The 23,509-nt window shown below is 38.4% G+C and overlaps 1 long non-coding RNA gene across 2 annotated transcripts in view; it reads left to right on the forward strand.

Moving 5' to 3' along the window:
• Positions 1-6,163: 6,163 nt before the first annotated feature.
• LOC138845024 (uncharacterized) overlaps positions 6,164-23,509 on the forward strand; it is a 137,998-nt gene continuing 120,652 nt past the window's right edge. Inside the window, exon 1 of one of the 2 annotated variants that reach the window (XR_016228593.1) lies at positions 6,164-6,433. This is a non-coding gene — a long non-coding RNA (uncharacterized LOC138845024). The remainder of the gene's footprint in view (positions 6,434-23,509) is intronic. The other variant, XR_016228592.1, reaches the window with a different exon arrangement.

Consider the following 23,509-nt stretch of genomic DNA (forward strand, 5'->3'; position numbering starts at 1 on the left):
TATATCTATATATCTATATATCTATATATCTATATATCTATATCTATATATAGATATATCTATATATCTATATATCTATATATATATATCTATCTATCTATATATATCTATATATCTATATATATATACATATATATAGATATATAGATATATATAGATAGATAGATATATATATATAGATATATAGATATATCTATATATATATATCTATATAGATATCTATATATATAGATATATCTATATATATATATAGAGAGAGAGAGAGAGAGAGAGAATCTTTCTTCCCAAATGCCCATAAAAGACCATGCTGAAGCTACCAATGTCTCCCATGTGGGTTATCAGGGACCCTAGTATTTCAACAATCATCTTCTGCCTCCCCATGTGAACCTCAGCAGAAAGCTGGAATTAGAAGCAGACTGAGGACCCAAACCCAGACACAATGATATGAAATATTTGTGTCCAAAGCAGAAATTTAATTTCAACCAGAGGCTCTCCATCTCAGTTTCCATATGAGCAGTTCCTTTAAACTTTTTTTAAATAAATACAAATTTTGGAAGTACAACATTTGGATTATAGCAGCTTTTCCCCCTATAATCTCCCTCCCACCTGCAACCAACCCATCTCCCACTCCCTCTCCCATCCCATTCTTCATCAAGATTCATTTTCAATTATCTTTATATACAGAAGATCAATTTAGTTTTTACTAAGTAAAGATTTCAACAGTTTGCACCCACACAGATACACAAAATATAAAGTACTGTTTTAGTAGTAGTTTTACCATTAATTCACATAGTACAACACATTAAGAACAGAGATCCTACATGGGGGGTAAGTGCACAGTGACTCCTGTTGTTGACTTAACAATTGACACTCTTATTTATGACATCAGTAATCACCCAAGGCTCTTGTCATGAGCTGCCAAGGCTATGAAAGCCTTTTGAGTTCACAAACTGCAACCTTATTTAGACATGGACATAGTCAAAGTGGAAGTTCTCGCCTCCCTTCAGAGAAAGGCACCTCCTTCTTTGATGGCCTGTTCTTTCCGCTGGGATCTTACTCACAGAGTATATGAGCAGTTTTGACAGATGATCAGCACTTCTAGGAATACTCTCTTCCCTGGTCACAGAAACACTATAATTTCCTTGCTTTCTTAAACCTCAACTGCAGCTCTTTCCTTTGTAGGACATTCTGTACCAAACTCTAGGTATTAGAATGTTCCATAGCTGAATACTCAGATCTTTACCTCCATTTGCATTGTGTCCTTAGGGCATTGCATTTGGTTCTCATGTCTTTTGACTCCATTACATATTGCCCATAATTATTTATACAATATGAAACTATTCTTTGAACACCAGAGTCACAAAAATGTCCTCTCAGGGCCAAAATCTGGGCACTGGTTCAAGCCCTAGATACTTTACTCCTGATCCAGATCCTTGCTAATGTGCTGGAAAATCAGAAGATGGCCCAAGTGCTTGGGTCACTATATTCACACAGAAGAGCCATTTTGAGATCTAAGCTTCTAGATTTGCCTGGCCTGACCCAAGCCTTTGCAGTCATTTGGGAAGTGAACCAGTAGATGGAAGTTTCCTTCTCAAACAAATTATATCATTAAAAAGCAAGTAATAAAATTGTTCTCTCAACATTTGCCCTGGAATATCTAATAATCATCTTAAAACTGAACTCTGCATTTCCTCCCTAGATTTACTCCTACTCTAATCTTCTTTCTTAATTTTCAGTGAATGGTTTTCCTTTCTTAACGCATAAAGAGATTGAAGTAATTCTAGACACACAGACAAGCCATTCTCTTTCTCATACCTATGTGTCACCTAATCGGATTTATTCCAGATTCAAAATGCTTATGAAACCCAATTAGTTCTCATCACCTCTTCTTTCCCCATTCTGTATGGCTTCTAATATCATCATATTCTCCCAACTTGTGCCCCTGCTACATTCTTGACAACCTATGATCCATTTTCCAAATAGTAACCAAAGTAATTACATTAAAGTGTAGATATAGTCAAGTCACTCTCCTCAAAATTCTTCTGTGGCTTTCAGGCCATTGGGAGAATATTAAATCCTTATTTATTTAGTCACTGAGTGTATCTCTAAGTTCTTTTCCTAAGTCATGTCCCATCTCCTTTCCCTCATCTTCTGTTACACTAATTAATTACCTTACAGTTGACCTGGTCTCTTTGATACTTCTCAATAATCCTAAGGAAATTATTTCTCCAATTCCACTGCACTTACCAGTCCTTTGCCTAAACCTTACTTCCACTGGATACCAACATTGTGCAATCCTAACTTCATTCAGGCCTGTTCAAATGTCCCCACATTAAAGATGGTTCACTGAATATTATATCCTTACCCCAACTCGATATAACTCCAATCTATCTCTAAATGGTTCATTTTTATTCACATTTGATCACCAGGTCAAGTGTCACTTTCTCTAAGAGGTACACACTAAGCCAGAAATCTACATCAATTTATTTGCTGGTTTCTCCCACAATACCATATACATTTCTCATCATTTATCCAAGTTGGCAGTTATTCATACATTGGCATGGTTATTTTCCCTTTATACTAGATCCTAATATCCATTAGATAAACAAATGTCCAGCACCTACCTAATTTAGTTCCTTTGCAAATAGCAGATGATTAACAAATTTGGGGAACTAAAATATGGAAGACTAAAAACCAGTAAATAAATGAACGATTGAACATCACTATATCCCCTAGTCCAACAAGTACAAAGGAATAAACCCTGAGAAATGTGGGAGCCTAATAAATATGTGGTAGTCTTTTAAAATTAGGAAGAAAAGCAGTCTTTAAAGATGCATGCAAGGAAAAGATGAAGCATAACCTTTTGCTAGACTACATTTGCCCCCCAACACACCCATGTCTGGCATGCCTGCCTTGTCTGATGTTGAAAAAAACCAAGAAAAGAAGTAAAATAACCTATGGAGAGGTCCAGCCATTGCCTTGAGCTCCAAGAAAGCACTTTCTAGGTATTTGGAATTTCCTGCATGATAACAATATTTTCTTTACTTGGTAGCCTTGGGCTACAGGATATCAGCTTTATCTCCAGAATAGTGAGAGGCTAAGAGTAACCATGTAGGCAGTCAGCTCTGTGATATGACCTGCCCTCAGATAAAACCCTGGACACTGAGGCACAGATGAGCTTCCCTGGTTGGCAGCATACCATGTGAATGGCCACATATGATTTCTGGGGAAATTAGTTTGCCTTCTACCACTCCACTGGGAGAGGAATGTGATAGACCACAAATGTGAGTACAACAAATTTCAGTAAGTTCTATGAGTGTTGCTGGTATATTATTGAACCTGAGTGTAATCCTGGATATTCCTAAACTTGTAGTTGATGCTAGAAGTGAGGGTAGTCTTGTGCATCCTGAAGTCTACATAAATGCACCTAACCCAAGTGGTACTGGAGAAGCATGAAGTAGATAAATGAATAGTAGATGAAGTAGATAAATAGTAGATGAAGTAGATAAATGAATGATAAATTTTGCTTTTCTTTATGTTTCTTGCATGTTAATCATGAGCCTTAGAATCTATGTCTTAAAATACATTCATATTAGGGCCTCTCTCATATGCTCAAAAATCATAAATAAAAATTATAAAAATATGTTTACCTCCCTCAAAAATGACAATGATATTTAAATGTAAAATGCAAAAAGCACAATTCTTTGCATGAGATCAGAAGTTAGTCAGTGTTCATTATAGTTTTATTATGATGGTTTTCCTCCTTTCTCCTTATCCAAAGAGTTGGAATTACTCAAGTTTCTCTCCATGACCTTTGTGGCCAAGACTTTTAAACATTTGTCAAAATACTTTTTCTTCTTCTGAGACACAGTTAGATTCTATTTCCCAGGTTCCCTTATAATTAACTGTTATATTGTTAGACAAAATTCTAATCAAGGAATATTAGCAGAGTTCCAGCTTTGAGGCATTAAATAGTTATACCTGATTTCTTCAGTACTGGCTGACTGGAGAAGAGCCTCTGGGATGATTTTGGGAGGCTACTGGAAAGGCATTACTACAGAAGACTGAATGTTTTTAAATGGCCCCAACACACCACCTAACCCCCTAGAATATTCTTGGTCCATTTTATATGGGTGAGAAACAAACTTCCTACATTGAGCTATCACACATTTGAATCTTATTTAGTATAACGTGGTTTACCCCAGAGAATGCAGGCCTCTGTTCTTATTTTTTCTGGTTTTTCTTCATTGTATCAACTGCAAAATTACTTATTACACTTTGGACAGTGTGCCTAATCTATAAGGCATGGGTTCTTCTCAGAACTCTTAAACCTCCTTATTTGATTTATAGTGGTATAAATTTAATTCTTCAACAAACAGCTATAACTCTCCTTCTGCCTTGCTTAAACTACTGAGAGAATTCCTCAATTTATAAAATAGAGCTCAAATTCACTAGCAACTGGGCATTCTTGTAGGCATTTAAGTTTATGTTTAATTTCTCTTAATAAACTTCATATATTTTGTTCTGTATTTTCCATTTATAACATTATGCTTGCTCAATTCCACTCTTCTTATCTGGGAACACTTTTATGCTGCCTCTGTACACATCTACCTTGAAATTCCAAACCAAATAGCATATAAAATAACTCATTCACTGCTTAATGAAAATAACATTTCATCTGTCCTTGGTAGTACTAAGAAGTACATATACTTATATACATTTATATAAAAAGATTTATTTACATTATAGCAGATTATAGTAGAGATTCACTCAGCAAGATATATATATATATATAGATATATATATAGATATATGTACAGATATAGATATAGATATGACTCCCTCCTATAGTTCTCTGAGAGTCCTTGTAAGCATCATATATGAAAAGGTAAAGGTATCTGGAGTGTTACAGATTGAACAGCACTTATGAAAGAGTGTACTCACACTAGAAGCAAATGATATACGCAAAATGAGAACATTGCCTTATAAAAATGTTTTGAAACAATAAGAATTATAAGTATGTATCTTATATAAATGTCCTTACAAAATCAAAAAAGAAAAAAAAAACACGTGGATTTCCTCTCTCCGACAAAACTGTCTTGGATGATTTAGAGTTGCAATGTTGAGTGCACTTATTGCTACCCAGTGCCTAAAATGCAGCTAGCATTAACCAAGAAGTGCTGTCAATGTGAGGCTCACAACAGACTGGAAATAATAATTTAAAATTCCTCGCCAATAATTTTTATAATAAGTTGAAATACATTTTTATATTTTATTTGGCTGAAGAAAATGGCATTAGAGTAACTTTACCTCCTTATTTTTACTTTTTTGATATGACTACTAGAAAATTTATAATTACACCTCACATCTGTTTCTACTGGAATCACCTGCCTGGTAGTAGAAGAACAGACATAGACATCTGACCCAGACCTTTGAAATTATAGGACATTATTTCTTCCAGCATCCGGAGTAATTTAACTTGAAATCCTTTCTATTTTGGAAAATAAAGGAATAGTGAGGGCCATGGAATCATGGTAGACCTGCCCCCATTACTAGCATAGCTGGCTCAGGCCAACAGTGTCACTGATTTACCATTCTTCTTTCTTGATAAGCCTAACTTAATTTTTTAAATAGGATGGGGGTGAAGAAATATATGGGCAGAACTTTTGGAAGTAACACTCAAATCTGATTAAGAGGGAGGACCTAAAGCTTGAAAAGAAGGCATAGATCTATCTCCTAGGACTTACATATGTGTACATGCACACACACACACACACACACACACACACACACACACCTGCTCCTCCTAGCTTTTCATTCACGGTTTCTCAAGATAAAATGATCTCCCTTTCTTTATACATTTTTTATTACATTTAAGGTAACCAAATTCCATGTATTTCATATATACAGATTTAGGAATTAGCGATGTTTCTCACTGTGTTTCTCAAGTTTTTAAGACAATGCATTATGAGTAGCACTATGAGCAGGTGTACTCACTGAGGTGGGTTGGCTAGCGCCAGGCAGGAGCCCCAGGGAGAAGGACGTGGACCCAGGGCGAGGCCACGGGCAGCTGGAGCTCAGAGGTGCACGCCCAGGTGCGGCCACTTCAGACCTGAACCCAGGCCTGACCCTCCTGTTCCTATCCAAGACAACCCGACGTCAGGGGTCCTGCTGTGGGGGATGCGGATTGTCTCTGTCCTCTGTGACGTTGCGTGCTTGCCAGGCTGGCAAACTGCCCAATCAGGCACGGTGCCGTCCACGCTGCGTCAGCACTCGGGACCTTGACGTCACAGTCGTCTTAGCGTTCCGCCAAGTGAGGTCCGGGGAGGCAGCTCAGCTGCCGTGAGTCTGCCAAGTGAAGTCGGGCTCTGCTTCTCTCCACCTTCGCTCCCTGGGGACGCTGGGCACCTAAGGAGCCGGACACCGCGACACGGTGAGTGTGTGGGCCTGGGGGTCCCGAGAGGGGAACACGGAGCCGCAGGGCGGGAGGACGTGGGCCCAGCACCGTGGACTCCATATTGGCTCTGGCTCAGGGCTTCCCTCGGTCCCCCAGGCCCCTGGGTTGAGGGCTCTGCCGGCACCCAGGACCCCCGAGGTCTTGCCGCTTCTCTGCCCTCAGAGACTTCTTGGCCCCGGAGCCATAGCGGGCAGCTGTGTGGCGGCAGCTCCGCGTCTCCCCGATTGTGCAGCGGGGACGGGGTGGTCACTAGGGAGAACGCGGGCGCTGTGTGTGCGGTTCATGCATAGGCGCTGTGGGTTCCTCCTCCCTTCCCCGCGGGACAGGCGCTGTGGATTCCTCTTCCCTTCCCTGCGGGCACTTTTGGTTCCCCCAGATTTCTAAATATGTGGGCCACAGGGTCTCTTCCAGGGCACTGACTTCTTCACGTAGCTGTTTCTGGGACGTCTCTGTTTTCTGTTTGCAGTAACACAGTAACATAGATTGAGTAAGGTAGAAACCGAAGTTTTATTTGGCTCAGAGTTTTTACCCAGGTTTTAGAGGGGCAGGAGGCCCCTGTAATTCGGTACTTGGGTGTCATCTTAGCGCTTACACTTCCTCGTAACAGATGCCATCTATATTTGCACTTTCAAAATAGAAATTTTGGCTACTCAAATTTGTGTGTATTTAAAAATGATTTCTGTTCCATGAAAGCCTTCCTAATCCTGAATATATGTCTAGTTTACCAAGTTATTTTGAATTTTTATTTTAATATCGGAGGTTTTTTGCTTGTTTTGTTTTTTCAAGATTGTCAGAGTATGATTGACGCAATTTGTGCGTATTCAAGGTATGTTTTGCTATATGAGGGGATCTTAAAAATTATGGACAATTCACATTATCGTTTGATTACATTTTTCATAAGCTTTCTGGAATCCTTTTGTGCATATATATTATGAAATGATTAGGACAATCTAGCATATCGATCACCTTACACCCCTATGTTATTAAAGCATATGTAAGATATTAGCAAGTTGTGAGTCTGTGATGTAATCATCTAGTTACTGTGTTGAATATTAAGGTCTTGAGGTGTTAATTTATCTCATAGCTTCAAATGTGTGTTCTGCTAACATTTTCCCATGTCCTCACTTTCAGCCCATGATAACCACCATTCTGTTTTGTGATTAAGTGTGACTTTCTTAGATGACACATATGAGTGACATTGTGTGGCATTTATTTTTCTGTGCATTATTTCAAGTAGCCTAATGTCCACATTCATATTTTTGGATCCTTATTCTGACAAAATGGAAGAATTTCCTTTTTAAGGTTAACTGTGATTCCTCTGTGTGTGTGTGTGTGTGTGTGTGTGTGTATGTATCACATTTTCTTTACTCATCTGTTGACAATGGGGTTGTTTCCATATATTTTTCTTGTAAATAATGCTGCCATTAATGTGGAGATATGTGTCTCTTTGAGATACTGATTTGATTTCCTTTGTATACATAGGCAATAGTGGGATTGCTTTGTCATATGTTCTATGTTTAATTTTGATTGAAGACCTACACAGTGTTTTCTATATTGGATGTACCAATTTACTTTCTATCCAACAATTTTTATATTCCTTTTTTTCATCCCTGGTCCAATGTTATCTTTTTACTTTTGGATAATAATCATTTTAACATATATGAGATGGTAACCATTGTGGTCTTGATTAGCATTGCAGTCTTCGTTAGCAGTTTTTGAGCCCCCTCTCAGTTACCTGTTGGCTACTTTTGTATATTCAATTGAAAACTGATCAATCCTTTGTGTGATTTTTATTACAATATTTGCTTTTGAATTGTCTATGTTCAAACTCAGGCTTCCAAATACTTCCTTCCATTCCTTGCTTTATCTGTTCTGTTTTGCCTATCGTATGAAGAATATTTCTTAGATTTCTTGCAGCCTTTGCTTTTTCACTTGTGCTTTTAGTGTCATATCTAAACAATCATTGTGAGACTAATATCAATGAATCTTCTTCCATTTGTAAGGGGTTTATATTCTCAGACCTTTTATGTAAGCCTTCAATTCATTTTGAGTTGACTTTCATGCCTGGTGTAATATAAAGATATTACATTTCAGTTTTTGGCATGTAGATGTCCAATTTGCCTCTGCTTCAGATGTAGTCACTAAATAGTGTATAGCCACTTGGTAACTGTGGTGTTACTTGCTGGTCCCAGCATCCCTAAAGATGTGCCTCTAACTGGGCAGGATCCAGGCAGAAACTGTCACAGTCCAGTTTTAATTATTAATTATTTAATTATTAATTGGTACACATAGTGAGGTGGAAGGTATAGTACTAATCCTGTCCCTTCATGCGGTAGAGACAGTGATAATATGTGAGACAAGAAGACCATTGGTGGCTAGGCTTATGTCACTTTCAGGTAGCCTGGGTTCAGTAGTAGTGTTTATTTGCATAGTTCATTTTTCCCAAAGTCATATTCTGGAGAATACTAAATGCACCAAAATAATATGGGGTAATATTCATTAAAAAAGGCTCAGAATCATCAGTTTACAAAGTCCTGAACACCTTTAATACATAGTGAAGCTTGTAAAGCTCAGATAAGGGCCAGCATGTGGAACCTATTATTTCCCCTGCAGGACACCTATCACAGTCTTTGAGATCTCAGTATTGACTAGAGCACTATTTAATAAATGCTTATACAAAGCCTTATGGTTTTCTGAGGACTTACACATCTCTAATCCATGACAACTGTGTGAGATATTCATGGCTGGCAGTTCACAATGACTAAAAGGTAAAGGAAAGGAAAGCTACAGAGGGCAGAGGGTTAACTGTTGTCCAAAGTTGGCTAACTTTCCTTATGCCTCTGTGCAGTCTTTTTCACCATCATCATAAACTTGTATTAATCCAAAATCTGTTCATTTCATCCTTAGAGGTTTAGCTCTGAGAGTGATCATTTTTTCTGCAGTGACAATTTTATATTTAGGGTATGTTTGTATGTGGATTTTTGTTTGTGTAAAGTAGTAGGTATCATGTGTTTAAATAACTTAATAAAAACAATTGGTATCAGATCGAGCATAGGATTTGCATGTCCACTGGGTAGTGACCATGAGAACAGAAATACTTTCCCTTCCCCCAGTGTTTCCTGAGTCAGGGACCCAGGACTTTATATTTTAACTAAGATTTTATTGCTCAGAAGCAGTTAGTTTTGGTCGAAACAGTGTGCAAAGTTGAATGTTTCTGCCTGTTAGAAATATTCTGTTTTTGTCATTGTTCCCTGCTTCACTGACCAGACAAATAAATATTTCAGAATGTGATGCCATAACAACACAAGGAAATGAGCAATCCTGTGTTGATGTCTGCATTTAAGGAAAGAGTGGATGATGATGTGTGTGAGCTATGCGAACAAATGGACTGACTGAATCCAGGCTGTGAGAGTTCTAGGCTTTGAGTTGTATGACATTGGCCACCATTGCAATGTCTTTAAGCCTGAAGTCCACATATATAAAATGTAGATGAAAACAGACTCTTATGGTTGTTGTGAAAATTAAGTGTGACAATGCATATTCAACCACTTAAAACCTTACTTAGGGGTGGGCAGGGAAGTATGAGCAGCAAATCCCATTAGGATGGGGGTGAAGCTGACACCAGTGGTTGGGCCATAGGGTCATCTGGCTTCCAGCCATGGCAGTGGGAGCTGGAGGCTAGGGTGGTGTTCTTTGAATATTTCTTCATTATTGTTATGAATGTTTATGTAAATATTTCTGTGCTTCAAATACTACTCTCTTTTATCATGTTATCATATTACAGTTTGCCTCAGACTTTTTAACTTTAAATCCTAAAAATTTTAGCTACAAGATATCAAGAAGGGTGACTGTTTATGCAAGGAATGTGCATTCTTTTCTAGGGAGATTGTGCATTTTTGGTTCTAAGTATTTTATATTATTTGACATGGAAGTAGGACAGTTATTTATCTTGGATATACATTTGTTTTAAGGAGATGTTTTGGATTCAGGACTGATAAGGATCCTATTGTAAATATTAACTCAGTCAAATGAGTTGGGCTGTTGTGCTGTTTGGCCAAACACTGTTATTGATGTTGCTGGGTAGACATATTGTAGATGTGATTAACATCTACCATCATCTAAATAAAGAAGATTATATATATATATATATATATGTATATATATATGTATATGTGTGTATATATGCAAATTCCTCTATTAAGAACCCAGACTGATACAGTAAGCAAATACAGACAAGAAAATATAAAGTCAAATTAGTAATATGCGTATCTACTTGCATTCTGAGAAACGGAATGTGAGTATAATTAGAAAGCTTATGGGGGAGGCTGGTGCTGTGGCACAGCAGGTTAATGCCCTGGCCTGAAGCGTCAGCATCCCATATGGGCACTGGTTCAAGAACCAGCTGCTCCACTTCTGATTCAGCTCTCTGCTATGGCCTGGGAAAGCAGTAGAAGATGGCCCAAGTCCTTGGGCCCCTGCACCTGTGTAGAAGACCTGGAATAAGCTCTGGCTCCTGGTTTTAGACGGGAATGAATCCAGAAGTTGAAGTCAACTGGGGAGTGAACTAGTGGATGGAAGACCTCTCTCTCTCTCTTTCCTCTGTGTAACTCCGACTTTGATGTAAATAAATAAATCTTAAAAAACTGAAAGCTTACGGGTATAATTAGAAAGCCTACTCTTGATGGCCCAAGTGCTTGGTCCCTGCACCCACATGGGAGACCAGGAGAAGCACCTGGCACCCAGCTTTGGATCAGCATGGTGCGCTGGCTGCAGTGGCCACGGGAGGTGAACCAACAGAAAAGGAAGACCTCTCTGTCTCTCTCTCACTGTCCACTCTGCCTGTCAAAAAATTAAAAAAAAGCCTATTCTTAAGGAGGATTTATTATTCAATTAATTAAATGTTTGTACTCTGTATAATGTCAATACATTTTGAATGATGCATTCTAGCTTGTTGCTCAAGCAGTGCTTTCCAAACCATCTGTAGGAAAGGACCAAGATTTTCCCATCCCATGGTAAATTGATATTTTGTAAAATAAAGTAAAATGAATAATAATTACTATAAAACTGAAATTCTGGGAGGACAGAAAAATGTAATCTTTTTTTTTCATTTTAAATCAGATGCTCCACAAAATAATCATTGCTTCTCATGATAATTACCATATTTTTATTTTAAAACACCTAGAATCCTTTTGTTTTGTTGCTGTCTCTGAATATATAACTACCACAAATACAGATTTAATGTAATTTGAATGTTCTATTTTTAAGTAATTTCTCTTTTCTCCTGTCACATTAGTATTGTTTCAAACAAAATACTCATTCCTTGTCAAAAAATGCCAGCATATTGCTTTTCACTTCATAATATTTGCAGCATTTTAGAATTCTTTTGATCTTTGACTTTCTGCATTCCATCTGCATATATCTTTAATATCCTAGTTTAAGTCAGTATTTTCCTGGTGAAATGGAGGCCATCTTGCTAGGGTTTACATTGTGAGGTCATCAGCTTCTTCAAAGTTCTGTAAGTTGCCTTGGCAACTTTCAAGTACACAGTTTCTCAGAGACATCTTAGGATGGGGTAATCATCCACCACTTCCAGGTAATATATTTTGAGTATTTTATGGATGTTTCTGGGACTGTAAATTTCCCTTTAATTGGGAAAACTAAAGTAGTTGAAGACTGTTATGGTAAGTGTCATTGTCTTTGATTTTCTTTTTCTTGAGTCTTTTTTTAATGTGCTGTAATAGACTATTTATTACCAATTTTCCATAAGTCTTTTATTTTCTTTGACAGGCAGAGTTAGATAGTGAGAGAGAGAGAGAGAGAGAGAGAGAGAGAGAGAGAGAGGTCTTCCTTTCATTGGTTCACCCTGCAAATGGCCACCATGGCCGGAGTGCTGCGCCGATCCGAAGCCAGAAGCCAGGTGCTTCCTCCTGGTCTCCCATGTGCTGCAGGGCCTAAGCACTTGGGCCATCCTCCACTCCTTTCCTTGGCCCCAGCAAAGAGCTGGACTGGAAGAGGAGCAACTGGGACAGAATCTGGTTCCCCAACCGGGACTAGAACCCCAGGTGTTGGGGTCACAGGCGGAGGATTAGCCTAGTGAGCCAGGGCGCTAGCCTCTATAAGTCTTTTAATAATCTGTTATTTATCCCACTGGATTACTGATTTCTAATTACTTGATTAATATATTTAATTTGATAAAACATCTAACTTTTCATGTTTCATCTTTCAGATTACCATTACCTCTGTGTGTTTTAATATCCTAGTCTAAGTTTATCTTTCCATTGTGAACCTGTGAAAAAATTAAATTTTGACTATGAGGTCATGAACTCCAATAAAATTATTTTAAGTTCTACTGACAGTTGTCATGCACATACATTTTGACAAGTCTTGATTTCCTTGATAATTCACACTATCCATGTAACCCATTTTTAGAGCCATCTTTTCTTTTTTAAATATTTATTTACTTATTTGAAAGAGTTACACAGAGAAGAGAGAATGAGATCTGCCATTTCTGGTTTGCTCCACAGATTGTTCAGTGGCTTGGGTGGATCAGGCTGTAGCCAGGACCCAGCCAAGAGCCAGGAGCCAGGAGTTTTTTCCCATCGTCCACATGAGTTGCAGGTGCCCAATCACTTGGGCTATCTTCCACTGCATATTTCAAGGCCATTTACAGGGAGCTGGATTGGAAATGAAGCACCAGGATAGGAAACACCACAAATGTGTGATGATTCTTTCACAAATGTCAGTTTTACCTGCTGCACTAGGATGCTAGATCCAATGGACATATTTTTAACTTACATGAATTTTATGGGACTCTATAACTACTATCAATGTATGAGACTTGCAGTAGAGTAGTTACAGACACTGGCTTCATTGAATTCTTGCTGCTAACTTGTTTGATCTTTGATTTCTATTTTGTATTTTTTTCATTTATATTCCTTTGTAGAGTAATTGTAGTCTTATTTTTTCCAGCCAAATATTTTTATCTATTTGTCCTATTGTTTCAATGAAATTATTGTTTCTTATAATATATTTGATTTCATAATATCTCCAGCATCATTCTTTAATTTTTATTAATCTGGACTTGTAACTATCATCTATGTATATATTAATAATCTCTTCTATACAATCCATCAACTGTGAACCTCAGGTCATTTTGTTTGATATTTTTATTATGAAGTTATCAACTGCCATAAAATTGTGTAAGTTGTTCTGGGAATTTTTATGTACATAGTTTTTCAGAGCCATTTCAGGGGAATCTAGACACTGCCCCCTTCATATTTCTAGGTAATTGTGAATATTTATGAAACTGTGGTATTACCTTTGATTTTTTTTGAAAATGTGAGTGGGTTTGTTCTAAATACATATATTTTAGCTGTGTTATTATTCTGACAGGTGATATTTTCTTTTATTTACATTTCATGGAAAATTTTTATTTATTTTACCTTAATTATAATAGTATACATTTGAAATATATTTTATTTATTTGAAAGTCAGAGTTAAAGTGAGAAAGGAAGAGAGAAAGTGAGAGTGAGAGATAGCGAAATCTTCCTTCTTGGTTCACTCCCCAAATGCCCACAAAGTCTAAGACTGGGCCAGACTGAAGGCACAGGACAGGAGAATTTTCCAGGTCTCTCCCAGGGGTGCAATGGCCATGGAATTGGTCTATCATCCAGTGCTTCTGCAGGCACATTAGCAGGGAGTTGGATCAGTGTGGAGCAGCCAGGACTCAAATTTGCACCCATATGGGATGCCAGCACTACAGTGACTTTACCTACTTTGTCACAATATCAGCCTCAATAGTCTAGTTTTCAACAGTTTCTCTAACTCCTTATCATTCTTTCATTGCTGCTAAAATTATTCACTTATTCTCATAGTAATAATAATATATTTTATTCCATAACATCTTTTTTATTTGCTTTTGTATTTGAGTTTATAGCTGACACCTATATATCTCTTTAACTTGGTATTGTAAGCCAGTCCTAGCACTATGACTGCATGGTCATCATGGTTGTATTTTTCATTAGGAGATCATCAGCTCCAACCAAATACTACAGTTTTTGTGGCAACCATATTGGACATATTTTCAGAGACATCCTGGATTCATCTGATAATTCTGATAATTCATTCTTGCAGTTAGTAAATTTTTATCTTTTCTGATTGCTTGAGACTTCAATTTTTGAAAGTTTTGATAGAATACTTCTAGATACATATTTCTTTTATGATAATTGTGATTAGGAAAGAAAAAATAAAATTATTGTGGTAAATTATATGGTCTTTATCTTTCCTGAAATACATTTTTTGTTTTCCTTTTTTCAATGTACTTATATTGGTCTGTTTTAGAGTAATGTCTCATATCTCCTTTTCAAAGAATTACTGTTTCAACTGAAATTATTAATTTGTTCTCACAGTAATTATAAATAAATTTTATTTCTTTTAAAACTTTTGTCAGTATAAAAATAACAGTTTTCATGAAGTTTATAGATACAATTCCAGGAAGATGACCACCATTTACCCCCTCCCTCAATTACCCCTCTTGCTTTCTTTTTTCTTTAATTTTTGCAATAACAATTAAAATGTACTTTATAATCACAGACTTAATGCACCACTAACCACAATGTTCAACAAGTAAAAAGTAGGAAAACTATTATTCCACAGGAAGATAGACTTCATAAATAATGAGTATATATCGTTGTGTCCATTTCATTTTTATGCTTTTTTTTGTATTCTATATTAACTACCACATATAAGAGAAAACACATATTACCATTTTTGTCACTGGCTTATTTCACTAAGCATAATGGACTGTAGTTGCATCCAGTTTGTTGTAAATGATGGGGTTACATTCTTTTTTTATGACTGAGTAGTATTCCATTGTGTATATATCCCATATTTTATTTAATAATTTTTTTTCTTAAAGATTTCCAAAATCTTTGAGCCGCTGCTCAATAGGCTAATCCTCTGCCTTGTGGTGCTGGCACACTGGGTTCTAGTCCCAGTCGGGGTGCCAGATTCTTTCCTGGTTGCCCCTCTTCCAGGCCAGTTCTCTGCTGTGGCCCGGGAAGGCAGTGGAGGATGGCCCAAGTGCTTGGGCCCTGCACCCCATGGGAGACCAGGAGAAGTACCTGGCTCCTGCCTTTGGATCAACATGGTGTGCTGGCTGCAGCACGCCAGCTGTGGTGGCCATTGGAGGGTGAACCATTGGCAAAAGGAAGACCTTTCTCTCTGTCTCTCTCACTGTCCACTCTGCTTGTCAAAAAAAAAAAGATTTATTTATTTATTTGAAAGGCAGAATTACAGAGAGGCAGAGGCAGAGAGAGAGAGAAGTCTTCCATCCATTGCTTCATTCCCTAGATGGCCGCAATGGCTGGAGCTGCACCAATGAGATTCTTCCATGTCTCCAACATGGGTGTAGGGGCCCAAGGACTTGGGCCATTTCCACTGCTTTCCCAGGTCATTGCAGAGAGCTGGATTGGAAGCGGAGCACCTGGGACTCAAACCAGCACCCATATGGATACCAACACTGAAGGTGGCGTGCTGTGCCACAGCACCGCCACCTCATAATATTTCTAATTCTTTAGTTTTGTCTTTGATATTATTTGTTTTATCTATATATAACTATTATCCTTTTTCAATATGAGGTCATCATTTACATCAAAACTGTAAGTTGTCCCTGCAATCTTCATTTACACAAATCTTAGAGCCATCTTAGGTCCCACCGTTATTCACCTTTTCTTGATGACAATTTTTGAAAATCTTTTCTCAATTATTGGGTTAACTTTGAATTTTCTTGTTATTTTTAAAATACCCAATTGAGTAGTTCCATGTACCATCATCTTTCATTTATGATTATTCTCATGGACATGGGAATTTTTTACCATCACTTTATTTTCCCATTTTAAATATAATTTTAATGACTTATTTTTAGCAACTGCCTTTACAATTGTTTGTCTTTCCATTATTAATCTTACCAGATTAGTCATTTCTTCACAAAGTAATGATTCTTAAGTGTTCTGTTTTCTTTTTTTTTTTAATTTAATAAATGTGAATTTACAAAGTGCAACTTTTGTATTGTTGTGGGTTCCCGTGCCAACCTCCCTCCCTCCCGTGGCCCTCCCCTCTCCCACTCCCTCTCCCATCCCACCCTTCATCAAATTTCATTTTCAATTACCTTCATATACAGAAGATCAAGTTAGTATATACTAAGCAAGGATTTCAACAGGCTGCACTCACACAACCGCACAAGGTATAGGGTATTGTTCTACCTGTAGTGTTGTCTTTAAGTTTAATAGTAAAACACATTAAGGACAGAGATCCTATGTGGGGAGCATGTACCCAGTGACTCCCATTGTTGATTTAACAATTGGCACTCTTATTTATGATGTCAGCAATCACCCAAGGCTCTTGCCATGAGCTGTCTAGGCTATGGAAGCCCCTTGAGTTCACCAACTCTGAACTTGTTTAGTGAAGGCCATATCACAGGGGAGGTTCCTTCCTCCCTTCAGAGAAAGGTGCCTCCCTCCTTGATGGCCTGTTCCTTCTGCTGGGGTCTTGTTCATCAGGATCTTTCCTTTAGGTTGTTTTTGCCACCATGTCATGGCTTTCCTTGCCTGTGAGGCTCCCATGGGCCTTTTAGCCAGATCCAAATGTCCCAAGGGTTGATTCTGAGGCAGGAGTGCTGTTTGGGGTATTTGCCATTCTATGAGTCTGCTATGTGTCCTGCTTCCCCCACAGGATCATTCTCTCCCTTTTAATTCTATCCTTCATTATTTGCCTACACTGGTCTTATTTGTGAAATCTCTTCGGCACTTACCCTATCTTTTTGATCGGTTATGTACTTATATTTATCACTTTACCAAGTGAGCTGGCATTGGTACATGCCTCCTTGATAAGATTGAGTTGAAATCCCCTGGCACATTTCTAGCTCTACCATTGGAAGGAAGTCCAAATGAACATGTGCTGACCTATATATCTCCTCCCTCTCTTATTCTCACTCCTATATTTAACAGAGATCACTTTTCTATTAATTTTAAATGTGTAAGAATGATTGTGTATTGATTACAAGGTTCAACCAGTGGTATTAAGTAGAACAAACAGAGCAACAACAACAACAAATACTGAAAGGAAATAGTAAGTTGTTCCTCAACAGTCTAGACAAGGGCTGATCATGTCACTGTCTCTCATAGTGTCCATTTCACTTCAGTGGGTTTCCTTTTAGATGCTCATTTAGTTGCCATCGATCAGGTAGAACCTATGATATTTGTCCCGTTTGGACTGGCTTATTTCACTCAACATGATATTTTCCAGATTCCTCCATTTTGTTGTAAATGACCAGATTTCATTGTTTTATTTTTGTGCTGTATAGTGTTCCATAGAGTACATATCCCATAATTTCTTTATCCAGTCTTCTGTTGATGGGCATTTAGGTGGATTCCATGTCTTAGCTATTGTGAATTGAGCTGTGACAAATATTGAGGTGCAAAAGGCTCTTTTTTTCTCCCCTTTAATTCCGTTTGGATAAATTCCAAGGAGTGGGAAGGCTGGGTCCTGTGGTAGGGCTATATTCAGGTTTCTGAGGACTCTCCAAACTGTCTTCCATAGTGGCTTTACCAGTTTGCATTCCCACCAACAGTGGATTAGAGTCCCCTTTTCCCTACATCCTCGCCAGCATCTGTCATTGGTTGATTTCTATATGTAAGCCAATTTAACCGGGGTGAGGAGAAACCTCATTGTGGTTTTGATCTGCATTTCCCTGATGGCTAGGGAACCTGAGCATTTTTTCATGTGTCTGTTGGCCATTTGGATTTCCTCTTTTGAAAAATGTCTGTTAAGGTCCTTGGCCCATCTTTTTATTGGGTTGTTTGTTTTGTTTCTGTGGTGTTTCTTGTTCATTTTATAGATTCTAGTTGTTAATCCTTTATCTGTTGTGTAGTTTGCGAATAACATCTCCCATTCTATTGGTTGCCTCTTCACTTTCCTGACTGTTTCCTTTGCTGTAACAAAACTTTTCAATTTGAGGTAATCCCATTTGTTTATCTTTGATTACCTATGCCTCTGAGGTCTTCTCCAGGACTTCTTCACCTGTTCCAATGTCTTGAAGGGTTTCCCCTATGCTCTCAATTAGTTTCATGGTGTCGTGGCGTATCTCTAGTTCTTTGATCCATGTTGAGTGGATTTTTGTATAAGGTGTAAGGTAGGAGTTTTACTTCATACTTCAACATGTGGACATCCAGTTTTCCCAGCACCATTTGTTGAAAAGGCTGCCCTTGTTCCAGGGGTTGGTTTTAGGTTCTTTGTTAAATATGAGTTGGTTATAGAAGTTTGGATTGAGTGAATCCTGTAGGTCTCCGACTGTATTTTTTAATTTTTTATTTTCTTCTTCCTGCGTTTGAACTGACTGTATTATTTCTGGAAGTTTGTCTTCGAATTCTGATATTTGCTCTTCTATTTCATCTGTTCAATTTCCGAGGGATTCCACGGTGTTTTTTATATGGTCAATTGAGTTTTTCATTTCCAGTATTTCATTCTGGCTTCTCTTTAGGAAGTCTAATCCTTCGGCTTGTTTTTTGTTCAGCTCTTGAATCTGTTTCTCATTATTTCTAAGTAATCTGATTATTAATTTTCTGAATTCTTTTTCTGGCATGGTTTCAAATAATTCTTCTTTAGCTTCTGTTATGGTTGGTTTAGCCTGCTCCATTGGCGAGTTTATATGTTCTTCTATATTCTTATTCTGGGTTTTTCCTTTGTTTTTCAGCATTCTGTCTACCTTGTTTTTCAGGTTGATTTCCCTCTGCTATAGGCTGCTGTGGGTCTTTACCAATATCCAGTGTAAGTGTAAGCAGGCTGCTCTACTTTCTAGAGTTTGTTTGTTTATTTATTTATTTATAACTTGAGTGGCCTGGTGTCAGGGCTTTGAGGTGCCAATCTCTGACCCTTGGGGACCAGTTTCTCTGTTCCTTTGTTCGCCCTTACGTGTCTGTGCCTAGGGTGTGTTGGTCAGCCACTCTCCCTCACTGTGCCTCCTGCTTGAGTAGTGTTGAGTAGCTCCAGACCACCTTTGGACTCTAACCCTGCTGCTTCCTCCTTCAGAGCAGAGGCTAGCTTCCTTGAAGCCCAAATGTAAACAAACAGGATGTCTGCTCTCTGCCCACTGCAGCTCTGATTGTGGGGAGGATGGAGGTGAAGAACCAAAGTGATTCTATTTTAAGACAATAAAAAAAGCAGCCTCCATTTCCCATAGCAGACCCGAGTCCTTGTAAAAGCAGGCATTCAGGCATCCTGGAGGTATCAAAGCTTTCCAGGGATAGCTAGCTCAGTAGACCAAGGACAGCACAGTAGAGATTGCTAAACAAAGTAACTCCCTGTACCCAAAGCTCCCATGCTGTAAGCCCCCACTGTAACTCCCTGTACCCAAAGCTTCCATGCTGTATGTAACTCTTTTTTTCCTTCTGATATAGCCCTTTTTTCCTTTAAAAACTCTCCCACACAAAGACCAGGGCCTCACTCCTTCCTCCGCTGTGCTGGTTGGTTGGATGGGGTCCCTGTCGTGGTTTGTACTCCCTAATAAATCTTGCTTTTGCAGTTCGGTGTGATCGACTCTCTGGGGGTCTCTGTAGGGATCTAATGATCTGGGCACAACATATTTTTTGGTGCCCAACAGAGGCTACAAAGGATCCTAGCATTTTTAATCCCTCAGTTTGCCCCCTTGTATTGTGCCCTCTTCCCCTGGGTGCTATTCATTTTTTTTGTCTGGTAACTTGAGTAGGCTGGTGTCAGGGCTTTGAGGTGCCAAGCTCCGCCCCTCAGGGCAAGTTTCCCTATCCTTTGGCTTGAGTTGTTGGTCAGCTGCCCTCCCTCGATGCACCCCCTGTGCAAGTAGTGTTGAGTCACTCCACTCCACCTTTGGACTCTGCCTCTGAAGTTTCCTCCTTCTTCATAGTGCACAGGAGGAGGCTGTTCAGCTTTAAGCCCAAATGTAAACAAACCAGATGGCTGCTTTCCACCCACTGCAGCTCCAATTTGGGGGAGGGCGGAGGCACCAAGGGATCCTGGCGTGTTTAGTCCCTCAATTCATCCCCTTGGATCATGCACTCCTTCCACAGGCACTACTCACTCTGTTCTGTTTATTTCCTCCCCCACTCAGTTGTGTGTGTCTCACTGTCCATCACAGGGTGAGTTGGGGGAGGGGTGGCGGCAGCTGCTGCAGTGGTGCCAGGTGCCCTGTCTCACCTCCGCTTCCAGCGCTGGTGCATAGACTCCCCTTCTGGTGTCCTGCGCTTCAGGCGTCTGCATCTTCCTCAAAGGTCCACCCTGTCTCCCCAGTTTCAGAAGAGTTTTCTCTGCAGTATGTTCTCTCTACCCTTTCCTGAAACTACAGATTCTCACCCCTCCTTGAACCTTCCCTTCCCAGACCATTGGTGTGCTCCCTCCCTACTCTGCCATCTTGTCCCCCGATTCTTAAGTTTAAATGCACACATATTTTCAGAATAATTTTAAGCCTTCTGATAATTCATTCTTTTCAGTAATATATTTTTGCTTGGTCTCAATATTTATAAGATTTTTCCTTTGTTTTCTAAGAGTTACAATAGAGTATTCATGTCACATTTTCTTTATTGTTATTCAGATAAATGAATGTTTCTTGGAAAAGATTTAATTTGTTTTCCCCTTTTATTGCAATTGTGATGGACTATTTTTAGCAACTTATCTGACATTGGTTTTCATACCTCATTCCTTTTTTTAATGTTTTATTTATTTGAAAATCAGAGTATCACAGATGGGAGGGAGGAGGGGAAGGGAGGAGGGATAAAGAGGAGAGGGAGAAAGGTAGAAAGAGAGAGAGGGAGAGAAAGAAAGGAAAAGAAAAGAAAGGAAAAGAAGAAAAGAAAAGAAAGAGAGGAAGGAAGGGGGCAGGCACTGTTCTAGTCTTGGTTGCTCCTCTTCCAGTCCAGCTCTCTGCTGTGGCCCAGGAAGGCAGCAGAGGATGGCCCAAGTGCTTGGGATCCTGCACCCACATGGGAGACCAGGAGGAAACTCCTGGCTCCTGGCTTCAGATTGGTGCAGTGCCGGCTGTAGCGGCCATTTGGGGAGTGAACCAATAGAAGGAAGAACTTTCTTTCTGTCTTTCTCTCTCACTGTCTATAACTCTACCTGTCAAAAAAAAGGGGGGGCGGGGAGAGAAAGAAAGAGCTCTTCTATCTGCTGTTGTATTTCTCAGATGGCTGCAACAACTGAGTCTGATCCAGGCTGAAGGCTGTGAATTTCATATGGTTCTCCCACAAGAGTGTCAAGGTTCTAAACCCTTAGGCCACCTTCCATTGCTTTTCTCAAGTCATTAGCAGAAAGTTAAATCAGATGTGGAGCATCCAGTGCCCATATTGGATGCTGACATCACTGGTAGTGTCTTGACCTATTAATCCATAAGTTCAGCCCCAACTGTTACTTAACAAATTGTTTATTTTTCTCACAATGATCACAGTATGTATTTTATTGCATTTTCATCCCCATACTATTTTGTGTTTCTGCCTTTGCATTGTACCTGTCACCTTTGTGTGTCCACAGTATCTTGAAGCCAGAGCCTTCCATGTTATCTTGTTCATTGAGATGTTATCAACCCTTTGAAAGTGTGACTTTACCTCACAACTTTATGTACACATTTTTCAGATAAATGTAATGCAATACCTGGCTATTAACTCTTTATAGGTAACATTTTAAAAATTTTGTTGATATTTTGGGGGATCTAAATGTACCTTTTATTTTTGAAAATGACATACTCCTATATAGTCAAGGATTTTAGTTTTTTTAAAGTTTTATTTTAAGGGCAGTGTGGAAAAGAAACATGGTGGGGGGGATTTCATGTATTTGTGCACCCATCTAATTGCCACAGAAACTGGGACTGAGCCAGGCCTAAGCCAGGAGCCAGAACCTCCATCTGAGGCTTTGATGTGGATGGCAAGAAAAGGATTATTTATGCCATAAGCTTATGCCTGCAAAGTACATTAGCAGAAAGCTGGATCAATAATGCAGAATAGATTATACTTCTACCAGGCATCACAATGTTTGATTAAGCCACTGGTGGCTTAATCCACTGTATGGGAACATCATCCCCCAGACATGCTTATTTTACTTCTGTGATAGATGGTATGATCTTTGGTATAAATATGTTGGACTTTTTATCATTCATTTTTAATGCAACAGTAACAATCTGTACTTCTGTCACTTTATCTACATTAGCTTATTTTTGTTTCTTCTCCCAGGATATTTATTTTTTCTTACATTGATCATAATTTGCTATTCACAATCATATGACTTTTTAAATTATATTTGTTATCAGTACTTAACTTTAATATCTTAATCTGAACCAGCCCAACACCAAGTGTTTAATTTGGTTAGCATTTTGTGAAGTCATCAACACACTCAAATTCTGTAGTTTTTCCTGTTAACTGTCATGTACATAGTTTCTCACAGACATGTTAGTTCTAAATTTTGCCTTTGATTTTTAAAACTTCCACACTGTAATTTAAGATATGTGAACCTTTCCTTTTATATATTATAGAACATGACATGATCTTTATATTATTTAAATTTTGGGATTTTTTTCATATTTTATGGTATTGATGTAATTGTATTGAATTATTTATCAGAACGTTCCCTATTTCTACTTTTCACCTCATTATTCCCCCTTTCAAATTACTCATTACTTCTCACAGTAATCATAACATATCTTATTTCATAGTGTGTGTTCATTTTTACTTGTGTCCATAATCACAACATATGTTTTTATAACACATACATCACTTTTTATTTTTACTTTACTTTTTAATCTTTTGTTATAGCCTGTGTATCACTAACATTCTAGTAAGCCAGTGGTGATACAGTGACCTTGTGCCAGACTTTGCATTTTCATTGTAAGTTCATCAGGTTGCTCAAACTTCTGTAAGTTGTCCTGGAAAATTTCATATATATACAGGAGTATTAAGCCAGTTGTATTCATTCTTCCTTTCCAACTGACACATTTTTACCTTTTCCAGATTTTTATCACTGGCATATAAAATTTTT

The sequence above is a fragment of the Oryctolagus cuniculus genome, chromosome Y (genome assembly GCF_051225735.1).
Source record: "Oryctolagus cuniculus isolate XC-2025 breed Fujian yellow rabbit chromosome Y, ASM5122573v1, whole genome shotgun sequence".
Taxonomy (NCBI): domain Eukaryota; kingdom Metazoa; phylum Chordata; class Mammalia; order Lagomorpha; family Leporidae; genus Oryctolagus; species Oryctolagus cuniculus.